We start from the raw sequence: 16,336 nt of genomic DNA, 5'->3' as shown, positions 1-16,336 counted from the left end.
TTCCAGTGACTTGATGGGTCAACCCTTCGAGAGAATCAAGCAAATAGTATGACCTCTGCCCCCTCGCTCCCAACAAAGACATGGTAACTTTTTAAAAATGAAATGATCGTATGAGAATACTGTCCGGTAAACACCATCTGGTGTTGTTCGGCCGTCTGTGAAAGTCTTTCTATGTGAAGCCACTTTGGCGACTTGCGGGTCGCCGGCCGAAGTGGTTAAAGGCGCTGCAGTCTGAAACCGCAAGACCGCTACGGTCGCAGGTTCGAATCCTGCCTCGGGCATGGATGTTTGCGATGTCCTTAGGTTAGTTAGGTTTAACTAGTTCTAAGTTCTAGGGGACTAATGACCTCAGCAGTTGAGTCCCATAGTGCTCAGAGCCATTTTTTTGACTTGCGGGTCGACGAATATGAGATGAAATGAGTAGGACAATAAATACACCGTTCCCTTATCGAAGAAAATATCCGATCCGGCCGGGAGTAATGTTTTAAAATTCCTAGCTACAAACAGACTCAATCTTACCTGCTAAAACAGCTGTGGATCAGTGTAAGAGAAATTACACTCCTGGCTATTAAGATTGCAACATTCATGAAAACGACATGAAATAAATATCAATTGCTATAGAATATACTGCATGATTGCACATGCACATAACTGACATTTCACCGCAACTACACAAAGGAGGTAGGAGTAATGCTATTTACATTCCGTATACAAGGCAAGATTACGTAGTAGGTTTCTCATGCAGATATCATATTTCAATGATGGTTGATTGCTAGGAGACCGTGTTATGCCTCGTGTAAGGAGGAGAAGGGGCTGCCAGCACGTGTCGGAATCCGCTAGCGACTGGACTGCGGCCCTTCGAGTCTGCAGTTAATCGTCCTGCAGTATTGTTGCTTGCGTTGTTTCGGATCCCACGACTGCATGCAAACGAAGAGAGCGACGACGTCTGGAGCACCCCAGAATGTCGGCATAGGAACCACTTTCGCGAATTCTCTTGGAGTGGAAGCGAGAGGCGAGTCGAACGTAGTATACCAAACGGCAACACTGAACATTGGAGTGGTACTGTGTCGTCTTTTCAGACGACTCCCTGTTCTGTGTACTGCATCAAGATGGACAATCCAAGTGAAGGTTCCGATGAGAACGAATGATGTCAGATTGCATTTGGCTTCGTCATATTGGTTCAGCAGCTGGCACGGAGATCACTCAAGGGTTCCGTGAAACTTAGGTGCTGTTTTTTTTAACAACATTCAAGGAAATAACTTGAAAGAAGATTAACTGCCCTACAAAATTTAAAGGAAAGAATAACAACTAACCATCGCTTTCACTTACTACTTTGTACAGTCGATACAAGTACGATACCTACAGAGAATAGAGCACACGGCAGCCTTGCGGACGGCAGAGGCCAACAGAGACTGTAGCGGGCAATTTAACCTCCACCGCTGCCTTTTCACAGTGCATTCACATCCACAGTTGTCCGTATCAGTCTATCTTCTTCAGACTAGTCTGTGGTTTGATGATGAGTGTCCACCACGGATTCCTCTCCTGCGCCAATATTTTCATCTCATTGGTGCAGTTATTTGTTGATCTGACTCCAGTTTCTCCCGCTCCAGCCGCGGTCCGTGCCCGCAGCACCACTTCGGCGGTCGCGGAGACGCTGGTTGGTGTCTGTGATATCGTTGATGTAAGTTCTTTGTCCACCCTGGTAACCAGATCGTTTTGTTTGCTGTCATGTCAATATGGGGAGAAATAGACTGGACAGACAGTGTGCACAGTCGATGATCGCTGCCGGGAACACCAGAGGCACACTCGACTGAAGTATCCCAACAATGCAGTGATCCCAGAGCACTGTTTATCCGAGTATCACGCGATGGAGTACCACGAGATTGCCACAGACTTCCAGGGATATTAGTCGGCTGCACGCCCCCAGGAGCTCGGTTCGTCAGCGCACCTGACGTTGGCAACATGTCTGATCGCTGAAACATTGTGCCCGTTGGACACTATGAACCGGCAGTATACCAGGGGACTGTTCGATCAACTAATGCGCCAGGAGGAACTGAAGAATCCCGTCATATAGGTTTACGGGGTGGGGGGGGGGGGGGGGGAGATGCGTCGCAGCGTGGAGGAATTCGAAAAGCTGCAACACCGAAGATCCGTTTTCTGAGTGCTCTTGCATTTCTGGAGAGATGTCGTGCCCAGCATGCTGTGTCGACCTTTGCAAAAGTCGTGCATCACAACGATTCTGCATGACCTATGAGAATTAAGAAGCAGACCAGTCTTGATTTGATATGTGAGGGCCTGCACTTTACCCACCGGACCATTGACAACAAATCGCAGGAATTATTTATACTGCATTTAAAACAGGCCAGTCTTTTTAATTCCTGGACCTGGGATTGGACTGATGGTGTTACCTGGCTGGTAGCCGAGTCCACCCACAGGAAGTCCTCAGGACGTCAAATATCAAAATTCTCATGCCTCTCTGACAAACCGTCACCGGATGCCCCGTGCAAGACGATCATTAATCTGTCTGATATCGAGCTGGCTGACGATGCGGCTTCAGTTCTGGAGAAGCGATTTAAATTTTCTCCCACACTAAGATCACACCGGTCGTGGACACCGTCAGCGCATTTGAACAAGTTGCGGCGCGACTACCGCCTGAAGCAGCTGAAGACGTACATCGTGAAACCTGCCGTGCTCTTAGGAGAACTAATCTTAGGAAGTGGAAAATTACCAGCAGAGAGAGGGCGGCTGTTCGGGACCCGAGGGAGTGCCCTGAGGTTGGTGTCCTACTTGCTGGTTAAGGCAACGCTGCTGTTGTCCTTTCCCTCTGGGACTACACTGAGAACATGCAGAGCCTGATAAATGTCGACTGCTACAAGAAGATCAACGCTAACCTCCCACACCCCCATAAAAAAGGCGGAGAACAAGACCAGGGCTGTTCTCAAGGACGTGGATTTACCACAGGGGGTCGCCAAGAAACTGTTACCTCAAGGACCTGTACCCCTAAGACTTTATAGACTCCCTTAAGTTCACAAAAAAGGGGTGCGGTAGCGCTCCATTGTCAGCAACATTAGGCCACCTACGTATTGGCTGCCAAAATACTTCACAGAAATGTTAAGCCCTTATGTGGGTAAACGGTCTCATGATATCAGCAGTTCTGTGGATTTTGTAAAACATCTCAAAAATTTCGGGATGAAAAACTTAGCCTGGTGAGTTTTGATGTCTTTTCGTTATTCACCAGGGTACATTACGAGAGTCACTCATTGGTCAGAAATTTGACGAAACGACCACCGATATTTTCAGACATGTCCTGACCTCCACGTATTTTCTGTCGAATGGAGGATACTATGATAAAACGAAAGGAGTCGCAATGGGCAGCCCACTCTCTCCTGTGGTCGCTAATTTGTGTATGGGGTACTTCGAGGAGGAAGTTCTTGTGTCATCCAAATAGAAACCCACGTGCTTTTTCCGTTATGTGGATAATGTTTATGTTGCCCCATGTAAAAGGCGAACACCTTGACTTCTTTACACATTTGATCTGCACACATCCCAACATCAAATTCACCATGGAGAACTTAGCACGAGGAAGATTACCATTCCTGGACGTCATGGTCAAGAGAAGTGCTGGCGGCACCTTGGGTCACGACGTGTATCGGAAGAAAACGCAGACTGACCTGTATCTGCGTACACACACCTGCCACCACCCTTCGCAGAGAAATGGAGTACTAAAAACACCGATACACAAGACGCGCGCAAATTCAGACGCAAAGAGTCTGCCCCAGGAGCTGGAACAACTCAGAACCGTTCTCCAAAAAAAAAAAAAAACTGATACCCAGAATGGAAGTTTAGGGGCGCTCTCCGCTCCACCACAACAGTACAATCCGTGCAGACGGGCCGGCAGCTGTGGCCGAGCGGTTCTAGGCGGTTCAGTCCGGAACTGCGCTGCTGCTACGGTCACAAGCTCCAATCCTGCCTCGGTCATGGATGTGTGTGATGTCCTTAGGTTAGTTCTAAGTATAGGGGACTGATGACCTCAGATGTTAAGTCCCACAGTGCTTAGAGCCATTTGAACCATTTGTGCAGGCGGAAAAAGTCACGGAGGAAGTCATCGAGGACGCGGCAGTCACTGCCTTTATACCGTATACTGGCGCACTACCGGGAAAAATCGGACGCACAATAAAGAAGCCCAATAAAATACGAGCATTCTTTGGAAGCGTCAAGGCCAGCGTATACCAGATTCCGTGTCAATGTGGGAGGACATATATTGGATGGACAATGCGTACATTCGAAGATCGTTCCCGAAAACACCAGAGGCACACTTGACTGATGTATCCCAAGAAGTCAGCAGTCGCAAAGCACTGTTTGTTCGAGAATCGCGCCATGGAGTACAAACGTACATGGATCTTGGCACAGACTTCCAAATACTCGGACAGCGTCGTTAGACAGGTCGTAGAAATTCACACCGAGGACGATCTCATCAACCGGGATTACGGTTATAATGATAGCAATGTATGGGATCCGACACTGAGTTTAGCTAAGGAGAATGGCTACAAAGAAAACGATCTGGTGAACATGGCGGGCATGGAACTTACTCAAAGCTATCGCAGACGCCGACTTGCGGTCGCGGGTGCGGACTGCGGACGGTGCGACTCAGGGGCAGGGGACATTAGTCGGCTGTGTCGGAGTTCAGTTCGTCAGCGCACCTGACGATGGCCACATGGCTCATGGCCGAAATATTGTTCGTTGGACACTGTGAACCGGCAGTATCCCCATGGACTCTTCGATCATTTGTTGATTTGTTGCTTGTTTCGAATACCTGTCTTACCCTGCTGTTCTTACCCACTGCAGCTCCCTCTAGTAACGTGGAAGTTATTGTCCGATGCTGTAACATGTGTCCTGTCGTCCTGCCCCTTCTCCTTGTCAGTATTTTCCGTATGTTTCTTTCTGCGGAGAACCTCGTCATTCCTTGGTTTACCACTGTACTTAATTTGCAACATTGTTCTGTAGCGCCACACCTCAAACGCTTTGATTCTCTTCTGTTCAAGCTTTTCAACTGTCCGTGGTTCACTATCACACAATTCTGTGCTCCAAACATAGATTCTCAGAAATTTCTTCTTCAAATTAAGGCCTATGTTTGATACCAGTCGACTTCTCTTGGACAGGAATGTCCCTTTCCCCTGTGCTAGTCGGACTTTTATGTCCTCCTTGCTTCGTCCGTCATGGCTTATTTTGCTTCCAAAACAGAAGAATTCCTTAACATCATTTACTTCGTGGTCACCACTGTTGATGTTAAGTTTCACACTTTTCTCAATTCTGCTACGTCGCATTAGTTTTGTCTTTTCGCAGTTTACTCTGAACCCTTATTCTGCATTCATTACTCTGTGCATAACATCCAACAGATTCTAAAATTCTTCTTCATTTTCACTGAGGATAGCCAATCTTATCACTGAAATCCCTTCACCCAGAATTTTAATCGCACTTTTGTAGATTTCTTTTAGTCATGTGTATTTGTCGGATAAAGTCATGATTGACGACCATGGCTCTTATATGAAATAAACTGTTGATGATGTACAGAAACCAGAGACAAATTACTTTTAGGTTATTTTATTCAAAAAGTACCGTTACCGTTTCGAACAATTCAACATCTGACGGTTTTTCATGCTTCCGTCAAAACAAATCATACACTGGTTTCCTGGTGAGGTGCCCTAGGAAAAACAATAATTCACAATTACAAACATGTAACCAAAATGATTGCGTTACATATTTGTGTTAGAAGGCAGCTTACGGGGAATGTCCGTCTGAATTTTCTTCTAACGAAATACATTCGCAAGGATGTTCGTATTTTCACCATTACATACGTTGGTTTGCATTATAGAACACTTTCGGTTGGTCAGAAAATGGATTTCCAACGTATGCAACGTATTTTCATTCACAAGATAGATTTCACAAGTGGTGCGCGGCAATATAACAAGGCCCTAATGGATAACGTATTTATAGGCAGTGTTCCCGCAGAAACAATTAATTTGCATCCATTTGTTAATGGATGATCATGATACTTAATTAATAAAATTAAACAATACAGCAGCTTACAACCATGAGGTTCATACCAAGCAGTGAGGCCTTATTAATGTGAACAGGATACAGTATTTTAAGGTTAAGCTAAATGAGGTGGTATGGGATGAGGCACATAGAGAAGGAGACCCTAATGTCAAAATCAATTTACTTCATAGTGTATTTGCGTCAACATCAGGAAGCTGTGTTCCTAAAACGTTATCTATTAAATCCATTTGCAAAAAAAGTAAATCAGGGATAACTAAGGTAATTTAAATTTTATGTAAGAGGGAAATTTATGCATGTGAGAATAAGTCAAGATCTGACATTACTTGCACACTACAAAAATTAGTATTTTAAGGAAAGTCATTAAATTATGCAGACTTATGAATGTTCTGACAGAAATAAATAATGTAAATAATACGATTAAAAGTATATGGGAAACAGTACAGCCAATCAGTCAACGAGATAATATAACAGTTAAACTAAATAATACACTTAATAACATAGTTGAAACTGCATATTCACGAGGTGTGAGTACTTGTAACATCACCGCCTAAATGTGTCACCAAAAATGAGATTAAATGGTTCAGTAGAAGAAGTAAGAGAATATATTAAAAATACCATTCCACAAAACTTAAAGCAACTAGAGGTAACACTGACATTCTTCACTGAAATTAACAGAATTATAAGAATTATAAAAAACGAGAGTTCATATGATGCTGATGGAATTTCAAACAGAATCCTGAAAAGTTGTTGTAATGTCCTCTGTGTTGCATAAGCAAAGAAGAGGACTTTTCCAGACAGATTAGAATATGCAGTTCTTAAACCGTTTAGTCAGAAAGGTGATCAGAAAGACTTAAATAATTATCGTCCAGTTTCGTTACAGTCTTATTTCTCCAAAATATTCGAAGAAGTGTTGTACTCTAGATAGTTTCCCATTTAAGGAGAAACAATTTGCATAGCGTATCACAATTTGCATTCCCGGAGGTTTGCTTGACTGGGAATACCAATTATAGACCAAATACTACAAGCTTTAAATAATAAGGTTTCGCCAGTTGGTATTAGTTGTGTGCTTTCCAAGGCGTTTGACTGTGTAGATCATCTCACACTCTTAGAAAAATTTAAGCTTTACGGACTGATGGCTTTACACACAAATAGTCTGAATCATAGTTAAAAAACAGACCGCTAAACGTTGTGCTGAATAATTTGAACAATGTTGGAAAGGTAGAAAATTGTAGTAACTGGGGAGAAATCACAAAGGGATCCTCATATGTCTCGGTTTTTGGTTCCCTACTATTCCTTATATATGTGAATAACCTTCCACGTAACATTCAACAAGCAGCATTGGCACTTTTTGCAACACAATACTAGTGTTATAAATAATCCCATTACAGAGAAAGCGACAGGCCAGATCCCTAACCATGTTTTTCAAAGAACTGTTGTTTCTCAGAAAGTGGACCTTTCCTCAATTTTGAAACAATACGCTATCCTCAATTCTGTGCAAGAAATACAGTCATGTCAACGATGTAGGAAATGAGAAAGAGTCAGTAAATAGGGTAGCTTGCTCCAAATTTTTGGGTGTACATATTGTTGAATAATTGAATTGAAAGAAACATATTATTGAGCATCTGCAGTAATTAATGTCAGCTACTTTTGCTTTTCGTTTAATTGCTGGTCTTGGTAACAAGCGGATCAACCTCATCATATATTTAGCATTTTCCACTGAGCAATAATTTTCTGAGGTAAGTCATCTCTTAGAAAGATAGTGTCAATTGTGCAAAAGGGAGGATTAAGAACTTGTTGTGTTCATAATCAGGCGTCATGTAGGTATCTCTTCGATGAGTTATGCATCTCAACTGCACCATTGCATTACATATATTCACTGCTGAAATTAATCTCCTGGACAACTCCCTATACAGAATACAAGAATTTCTGAAAACAAAAACCTAGTTTTAAGTGTCGTTGCATGAACAGTACTACAAATAATGTGGTCATTAATATTAACACTAAACAGGTATACATAACCCGTAAACTGACTCGTCCTACACCATTTCAATAAAAGAATCGTTCAAATGATGTATGAAATACGTAACTAACTGACTAGGAGCGTACAAATAGTGGGGGGAAAAGTGATCAGTCTGCTCACGAGAGATAGTCGCCCCATGTTTTTAAATTCCATCTTTGCCTAGGAAGGCGGGGGTGTGGTCGGGCTGCCAGGTCGAGTAGTGACGTTCAATGTGTGGTTAGCAGGGCTTCGAGGCACACGGGCCGGAGCTGCTGGGTCGACTTATGAGGCGCCGATAGTGGCGTGTAGTGCATGCGAGGAGAAGTTCCTCATCGGGGCTCGGATTACTGGCCAGCGTATTTTCAGTCGTTTTATTCCGCGGTCCTCTTGCTGTCAACTGTGCCTCTTTTCTTGATCGGTGACCTCCACGGCAACCGCTCGTGTCTATGCTGACATCTGTGTGTCCGACCATCGCCACAGGACTTATTAAATGGTCATCAGGTTTTTAAGTACTTGGTGATTTTTAGGCCGCTTAATAATGCAAAATTGTTTGGAGAACCTCTGATGTTGGAGTGCCGGCAAGTTCGTTACCTTTTGGAGTGGAATCGGTGGCAGTTAATCCCTCTCACTGGCCGTATCTTTATCTATTTGAATTTTTTTCCTTAAGACACTGACTGTTAACCAGGTGCTCCGCTCAGGCTCTCACTTAAGTGTCTGCACTATTTAGTCTAATTACAATGTGTCTTGGCTTTTTAAGACTATTTTAAAAATCAAAATGTGTGATGGGTTATAATTTTTACTGAAGTGTGTTTCGTCCCAAGCGGCATTTTTTACGTGAAGAGGTATTCTGCAAATATGGGTTTCATAGTGGCTCTGTAAATTCGCCTCTGTTACACGATGAAAGCATATTGTCATGTAATTTATCTTCGGTATCGTGAGGCAGCACCTTATTCCTTTTCTGTTCAGACGGGGAGCTTAAGCTGCTGTTTTGGGTGTATTCTTTACTGTGTTCCGCTTGGTCAGTGTTTGCTAAGTTGGGTTTCTTAGCGTCTGCATTGTCCCCTCCCTTTGCAGCAGAATTCTTACTTAAATGTAAGCCGTCCCAAAGCCTTTTTTTGGGTTGCCGTCGAGGGGAGGGAGGGGGAGGGGATGGAAATCTGTGACGTCGGGGTGACATTGCTCCTCTTGATTCTCACACGCTTGTGAAACTGAAGCCACACATCACAATTGTGCGGCAGAGAAAGCTTCCCCCTGAAATTATTAAAGCCCCTTTCCTATTGATTAATTTTATCAGGATTTTAGGCTTGGTTAAATACACTCCTGGAAATGGAAAAAAGAACACATTGACACCGGTGTGTCAGACCCACCATACTTGCTCCGGACACTGCGAGAGGCCTGTACAAGCAATGATCACACGCACGGCACAGCGGACACACCAGGAACCGCGGTGTTGGCCGTCGAATGGCGCTAGCTGCGCAGCATTTGTGCACCGCCGCCGTCAGTGTCAGCCAGTTTGCCGTGGCATACGGAGCTCCATCGCAGTCTTTAACACTGGTAGCATGCCGCGACAGCGTGGACGTGAACCGAATGTGCAGTTGACGGACTTTGAGCGAGGGCGTATAGTGGGCATGCGGGAGGCCGGGTGGACGTACCGCCGAATTGCTCAACACGTGGGGCGTGAAGTCTCCACAGTACATCGATGTTGTCGCCAGTGGTCGGCGGAAGGTGCACGTGCCCGTCGACCTGGGACCGGACCGCAGCGACGCACAGATGCACGCCAAGACCGTAGGATCCTACGCAGTGCCGTAGGGGACCGCACCGCCACTTCCCAGCAAATTAGGGACACTGTTGCTCCTGGGGTATCGGCGAGGACCATTCGCAACCGTCTCCATGAAGCTGGGCTACGGTCCCGCACACCGTTAGGCCGTCTTCCGCTCACGCCCCAACATCGTGCAGCCCGCCTCCCGTGGTGTCGCGACAGGCGTGAATGGAGGGACGAATGGAGACGTGTCGTCTTCAGCGATGAGAGTCGCTTCTGCCTTGGTGCCAATGATGGTCGTATGCGTGTTTGGCGCCGTGCAGGTGAGCGCCACAATCAGGACTGCATACGACCGAGGCACACAGAGCCAACACCCGGCATCATGGTGTGGGGAGCGATCTCTTACACTGGCCGTACACCACTGGTGATCGTCGAGGGGACACTGATTAGTGCACGGTACATCCAAACCGTCATCGAACCCATCGTTCTACCATTCCTAGACCGGCAAGGGAACTTGCTGTTCCAACAGGACAATGCACGTCCGCATGTATCCCGTGCCACCCAACGTGCTCTAGAAGGTGTAAGTCAACTACCCTGGCCAGCAAGATCTCCGGATCTGTCCCCCATTGAGCATGTTTGGGACTGGATGAAGCGTCGTCTCACGCGGTCTGCACGTCCAGCACGAACGCTGGTCCAACTGAGGCGCCAGGTGGAAATGGCATGGCAAGCCGTTCCACAGGACTACATCCAGCATCTCTACGATCGTCTCCATGGGAGAATAGCAGCCTGCATTGCTGCGAAAGGTGGATGTACACTGTACTAGTGCCGACACTGTGCATGCTCTGTTGCCTGTGTCTATGTGCCTGTGGTTCTGTCAGTGTGATCATGTGATGTATCTGACCCCAGGAATGTGTCAATAAAGTTTCCCCTTCCTGGGACAATGAATTCACGGTGTTCTTATTTCAATTTCCAGGAGTGTATTTAAATGATGAAAGTTTTCTCTCAATTAACACACTGTACTTAATTGTTGAATTTTATTAATTTGACTTGGTTTTCAAATATTTCCAAAGTCTCAAAATTCAATATTTGCGTCTTCTTTTCTTAATTAACGTAATCTGTTTTAATTGTAATAATTGTGAGTTCAATAAATTATGTTGACATGTATGAACGTTACCAATGATGTTCGATCTTATGGCCCAGACCTTTCTTCCAAAGCAAGTAAGTTCTTGAGTATGCATTAAGTATTTCACAACAATTCGTTTTACTGAAGCACTCATTTATAAAATCCTTCTAATTTTTTACGCAACATCCGAGTTCAGGCATTGGTATTAATTTCATTGGACTGAATCGATTGTCTGTGCCATGTCGTTAGGTCCCGTAGAGTTTAGTGCCTAGAAAAATATCAAAACTAATGTAAAAGTCCTTTCCGGGGGGCTCTCACTCTGCAGCGGAGAACTGAGCCGTTTTGAAGCTTCCTGGCGGCTCAAAATTGTGTTTCGGAACGGAACTCTAACCCAGAACACTGCCTTTCGCAAGTTCGAATGAGAAGGAGTAGGTACATCTACATCTACATCCATACTCCGCAAGCCACCTGACGGTGTGTGACGGAGGGTACCCTGAGTACCTCTATCGGTTCTGCCTTCTATTCCAGTCTCGTATTGTTCGTGGAAAGAAGGATTGTCGGTATACTTCTGCGTGGGCTCTAATCTCTCTGATTTTATCCTCATGGTCTCTTCGCGAGATATACGTAGGAGGGAGAAATATACTGCTTGACTCCTCGGTGAAGGTATGTTCTCGAAACTTCAACGTAAGCCCGTGCCGAGCTACTGAGCATCTCTCTTGTAAAGTCTTCCACTGGAGTTTATCTATCATCTCCGTAACGCTTTTGCGATTACTAAATGATCCTGTAACGAAGCGCGCTGCTCTCTGCTGGATCTTCTCTATCTCTTCTAGCAACCCTATCTGGTACGGATCCCACACTGCTGAGCAGTATTCAAGCAGTGGGCGAACAAGCGTACTGTAACCTACTTCCTTTGTTTTCGGATTGCATTTCCTTAGGATTCTTCCAATGAATCTCAGTCTGGCATCTGCTTTACCGACGATCAACTTTATATGATCATTCCATTTTAAATCACTCCTAATGCGTACTCCCAGATAATTTATGGAATTAACTGCTTCCAGTTGTTGACCTGCTATTTTGTTGCTAAATGATAAGGGATCCATCTTCCTATGTATTCGCAGCACATTACACTTGTCTACATTGAGATTCAATTCCCATTCCCTGCACCATGCGTCAATTCGCTGTAGACCCTCCTGCATTTCAGTACAATTTTCCACTGGTACAACCTCTCGATACACCACAGCATCATCTGCAAAAAGCCTCAGTGAACTTCCGATGCTACCCACAAGGTCATTTATGTATATTGTGAATAGCAATGGTCCTATGACACTCCCCTGCAGCACACCTGAAATCAATCTTACTTCGGAAGACTTCTCTCCATTGAGAATGACATGCTGCGTTCTGTTATCCTGGAACTCTTCAATCCAATCACACAATTGGTCTGATAGTCCATATGCTCTCTCTTTTTTTTTTTTTTTTTTTTTTGTCATCAGTCTACTGACTGGTTTGATGCGGCCCGCCACGAATTCCTTTCCTGTGCTAACCTCTTCATCTCAGAGTAGCACTTGCAACCTACGTCCTCAATTAATTGCTTGACGTATTCCAATCTCTGTCTTCCTCTACAGTTTTTGCCCTCTACAGCTCCCTCTAGTACCATGGAGGTCATTCCCTCATGTGTTAGCAGATGTCCTACCATCCTGTCCCTTCTCCTTGTCAGTGTTTTCCAAGTATTCCTTTCCTCTCCGATTCTGTGTAGAACCTCTGCATTCCTTACCTTATCAGTCCACCTAATTTTCAACATTCGTCTATAGCACCACATCCCAAATGCTTCGATTCTCTTCTGTTCCGGTTTTCCCACAGCCCATGTTTCACTACCATACAATGCTGTACTCCAGACGTACATCCTCAGAAATTTCTTCCTCAAATTAAGGCCGGTATTTGATATTAGTAGACTTCTCTTGGCCAGAAATGCCTTTTTTGCCATAGCGAGTCTGCTTTTGGTGTCCTCCTTGCTCCGTCCGTCATTGGTTATTTTACTGCCTAGGTAGCAGAATTCCTTAACTTCATTGACTTCGTGACCATCAATCCTGATGTTAAGTTTCTCGCTGTTCTCATTTCTACTACTTCTCATTACCTTCATCTTTCTCCGGTTTACTCTCAAACCATACTGTGTACTCATTAGACTGTTCATTCCGTTCAGCAGATCATTTAATTCTTCTTCACTTTCACTCAGGATAGCAATGTCATCAGCGAATCGTATCATTGATATCCTTTCACCTTGTATTTTAATTCCACTCCTGAACCTTTCTTTTATTTCCATCATTGATTCCTCGATGTACAGATTGAAGAGTAGGGGCGAAATGCTACAGCCTTGTCTTACACCCATCTTAATACGAGCACTTCGTTCTTGATCGTCCACTCTTATCATTCCCTCTTGGTTGTTGTACATATTGTATATGACCCGTCTCTCCCTATAGCTTACCCCTACTTTTTTCAGAATCTCGAACAGCTTGCACCATTTTATAATGTTGAACGCTTTTTCCAGGTCGACAAATCCTATGAAAGTGTTTTGATTTTTCTTCAGCTTTGCTTCCATTATTAACCGTAACGTCAGAATTGTCTCTCTCGTCCCTTTACTTTTCCTAAAGCCAAACTGATCGTCACCTAGCGCATTCTCAATTTTATTTTTCATTCTTCTGTATATTATTCTTGTAAGCAGCTTCGATGCATGAGCTGTTAAGCTGATTGTGCGATAATTCTCGCACTTGTCAGCTCTTGCCGTCTTCGGAATTGTGTGGATGATGCTTTTCCGAAAGTCAGATGGTATGTCGCCAGACTCATATATTCTACACACCAACGTGAATAGTCGTTTTGTTGTCACTTCCCCCAATGATTTTAGAAATTCTGATGGAATGTTATCTATCCCTTCTGCCTTATTTGACCGTAAGTCCTCCAAAGCTCTTTTAAATTCCGATTCTAATACTGGATCCCCTATCTCTTCTAAATCGACTCCTGTTTCTTCTTCTATCACATCAGACAAATCTTCACCCTCATAGAGGCTTTCAATGTATTCTTTCCACCTATCTGCTCTCTCCTCTGCATTTAACAGTGGAATTCCCGTTGCACTCTTAATGTTCCCACCGTTGCTTTTAATGTCACCAAAGGTTGTTTTGATTTTCCTGTATGCTGAGTCTGTCCTTCCGACAATCATATCTTTTTCGATGTCTTCACGTTTTTCCTGCAGCCATTTCGTCTTAGCTTCCCTGCACTTCCTATTTATTTCATTCCTCAGCGACTTGTATTCCTGTATTCCTGATTTTCCCGGAATATGTTTGTGCTTCCTCCTTTCATCAATCAACTGAAGCATTTCTTCTGTTACCCATGGCTTCTTCGCAGCTACCTTCTTTGTACCTATGTTTTCCTTCCCAACTTCTGTGATGGCCCTTTTTAGAGACGTCCATTCCTCTTCAACTGTACTGCCTACTGCGCTATTCCTTATTGCTGTATCTATAGCGTTAGAGAACTTCAAACGTATCTCGTCATTCCTTAGTACTTCCGTATCCCACTTCTTTGCGTATTGATTCTTCCTGACTAATGTCTTGAACTTCAGCCTACTCTTCATCACTACTATATTGTGATCCGAATCTATATGTGCTCCTGGGTACGCCTTACAGTCCAGTATCTGATTTCGGAATCTCTGTCTGACCATGATGTAATCTAATTGAAATCTTCCCGTATACTTTTCCAAATATACCTCCTCCTCTTGTGATTCTTGAACAGGGTATTCGCTATTACTAGCTGAAACTTGTTACAGAACTCAGTTAGTCTTTCTCCTCTTTCATTCCTTGTCTCCTGTAACCTTTTCTTCTACTCCTTCCCGTACAACTGCATTCCAGTCGTCCATGACTATTAGATTTTTGTCCCCCTTTACATACTGCATTACCCTTTCAATATCCTCATACACTTTCTCTATCTGTTCATCTTCAGCTTGCGACGTCGGCATGTATACCTGAACTATCGTTGTCGGTGTTGGTCTGCTGTCAATTCTGTTTAGAACAACCCGGTCACTGAACTGTTCACAGTAACACACCCTCTGCTCTACCTTCCTATTCATAACGAATCCTACACCTGTTATACCATTTCCTGCTGCTGTTGATATTACCCGATACTCATCTGGCCAGAAATCCTTGTCTTCCTTCCACTTCACTTCACTGACCCCTACTATATCTAAATTGAGCCTTTGCATTTCCTTTTTCAGATTTTCTAGTTTCCCTACCACGTTCAAGCTTCTGACATTCCATACCCCGACTCGTAGAACGTTATCCTTTCGTTGATTATTCAATCTTTTTCTGATGGTGACCTCGCCCTTGGCAGTCCCCTCCCGGAGATCCGAATGGGGGACTATTCCGGAATCTTTTGCCAATGGAGAGATCATCATGACACTTCTTCAATTACAGGCCACATGTCCTGTGGATACACGTTATGCTCTTACTTTGTTCATTAAACGACTGTGGGGAACTGTATCGAACGCCTTGCGGAAGTCAAGAAACACGGCATCTACCTGTGAACCCGTGTCTATGCCCCTCTGAGACTCGTGGACGAACAGCGCGAGCTGGGTGTCACACGACCGTTTTCAGAGTACATTTCTAGTCTCCAGAAAAGTAATTATACTCGAACATAATACGTGTTCCAAAATTCTACATCTGATCGACGTTAGAGATATAGGTCTATAGTTCTGCACATCTGTTCGACGTCGCTTCTTGAAAACGGGGATGACCTGTGCCCTTTTCCAATCCTTTGGAACGCTAAGCAGTTCTGGCGGAGGTAAAGATGTGAAGAGGGACCTGTGTCGTACTTATACAGCTCAGTCGGTAATCACTTGTCCACAAAAGGCAATAGTTCCAGGTTCGAATCACGGTCCGGGTCACAGTTTTAGTGTGTCAGGAAGCATCAACCAGCACACTCTCCACTGCAGCGTGAGAATTTGTGCTGGAAAAATCTGTATGTTAAAATCTCACATTGACAATAATGAGCGCAACAACCGCCCAGTTTTTGTTAACGTTTACTGGATCCTATCTGGCCAAATCCAGTATTCAAAGGGCGTTTGATGTACCAGCCTGAAATTAGTGCCTTTGCGTACACAGCTAATACACTCCTGGAAATGGAAAAAAGAACACATTGACACCGGTGTGTCAGACCCACCATACTTGCTCCGGACACTGCGAGAGGGCTGTACAAGCAATGATCACACGCACGGCACAGCGGACACACCAGAAACCGCGGTGTTGGCCGTCGAATGGCGCTAGCTGCGCAGCATTTGTGCACCGCCGCCGTCAGTGTCAGCCAGTTTGTCGTGGCATACGGAGCGCCATCGCAGTCTTTAACACTGGTAGCATGCCGC

General features: G+C 44.5%; 1 protein-coding gene across 1 annotated transcript in view; it reads right to left on the bottom strand.

The window, feature by feature from the left end:
• The window catches only part of LOC124775923 (glutamate receptor ionotropic, kainate glr-3-like), a 144,783-nt gene that overhangs the window by 30,535 nt on the left and 97,912 nt on the right, over window positions 1-16,336 (bottom strand). The window lies entirely within an intron of this gene.

Source organism: Schistocerca piceifrons, chromosome 2 (genome assembly GCF_021461385.2).
Source record: "Schistocerca piceifrons isolate TAMUIC-IGC-003096 chromosome 2, iqSchPice1.1, whole genome shotgun sequence".
Taxonomy (NCBI): domain Eukaryota; kingdom Metazoa; phylum Arthropoda; class Insecta; order Orthoptera; family Acrididae; genus Schistocerca; species Schistocerca piceifrons.
Note: the sequence above shows the minus strand (reverse complement) of the source record. Positions and strands in the feature narration are given on the sequence as shown.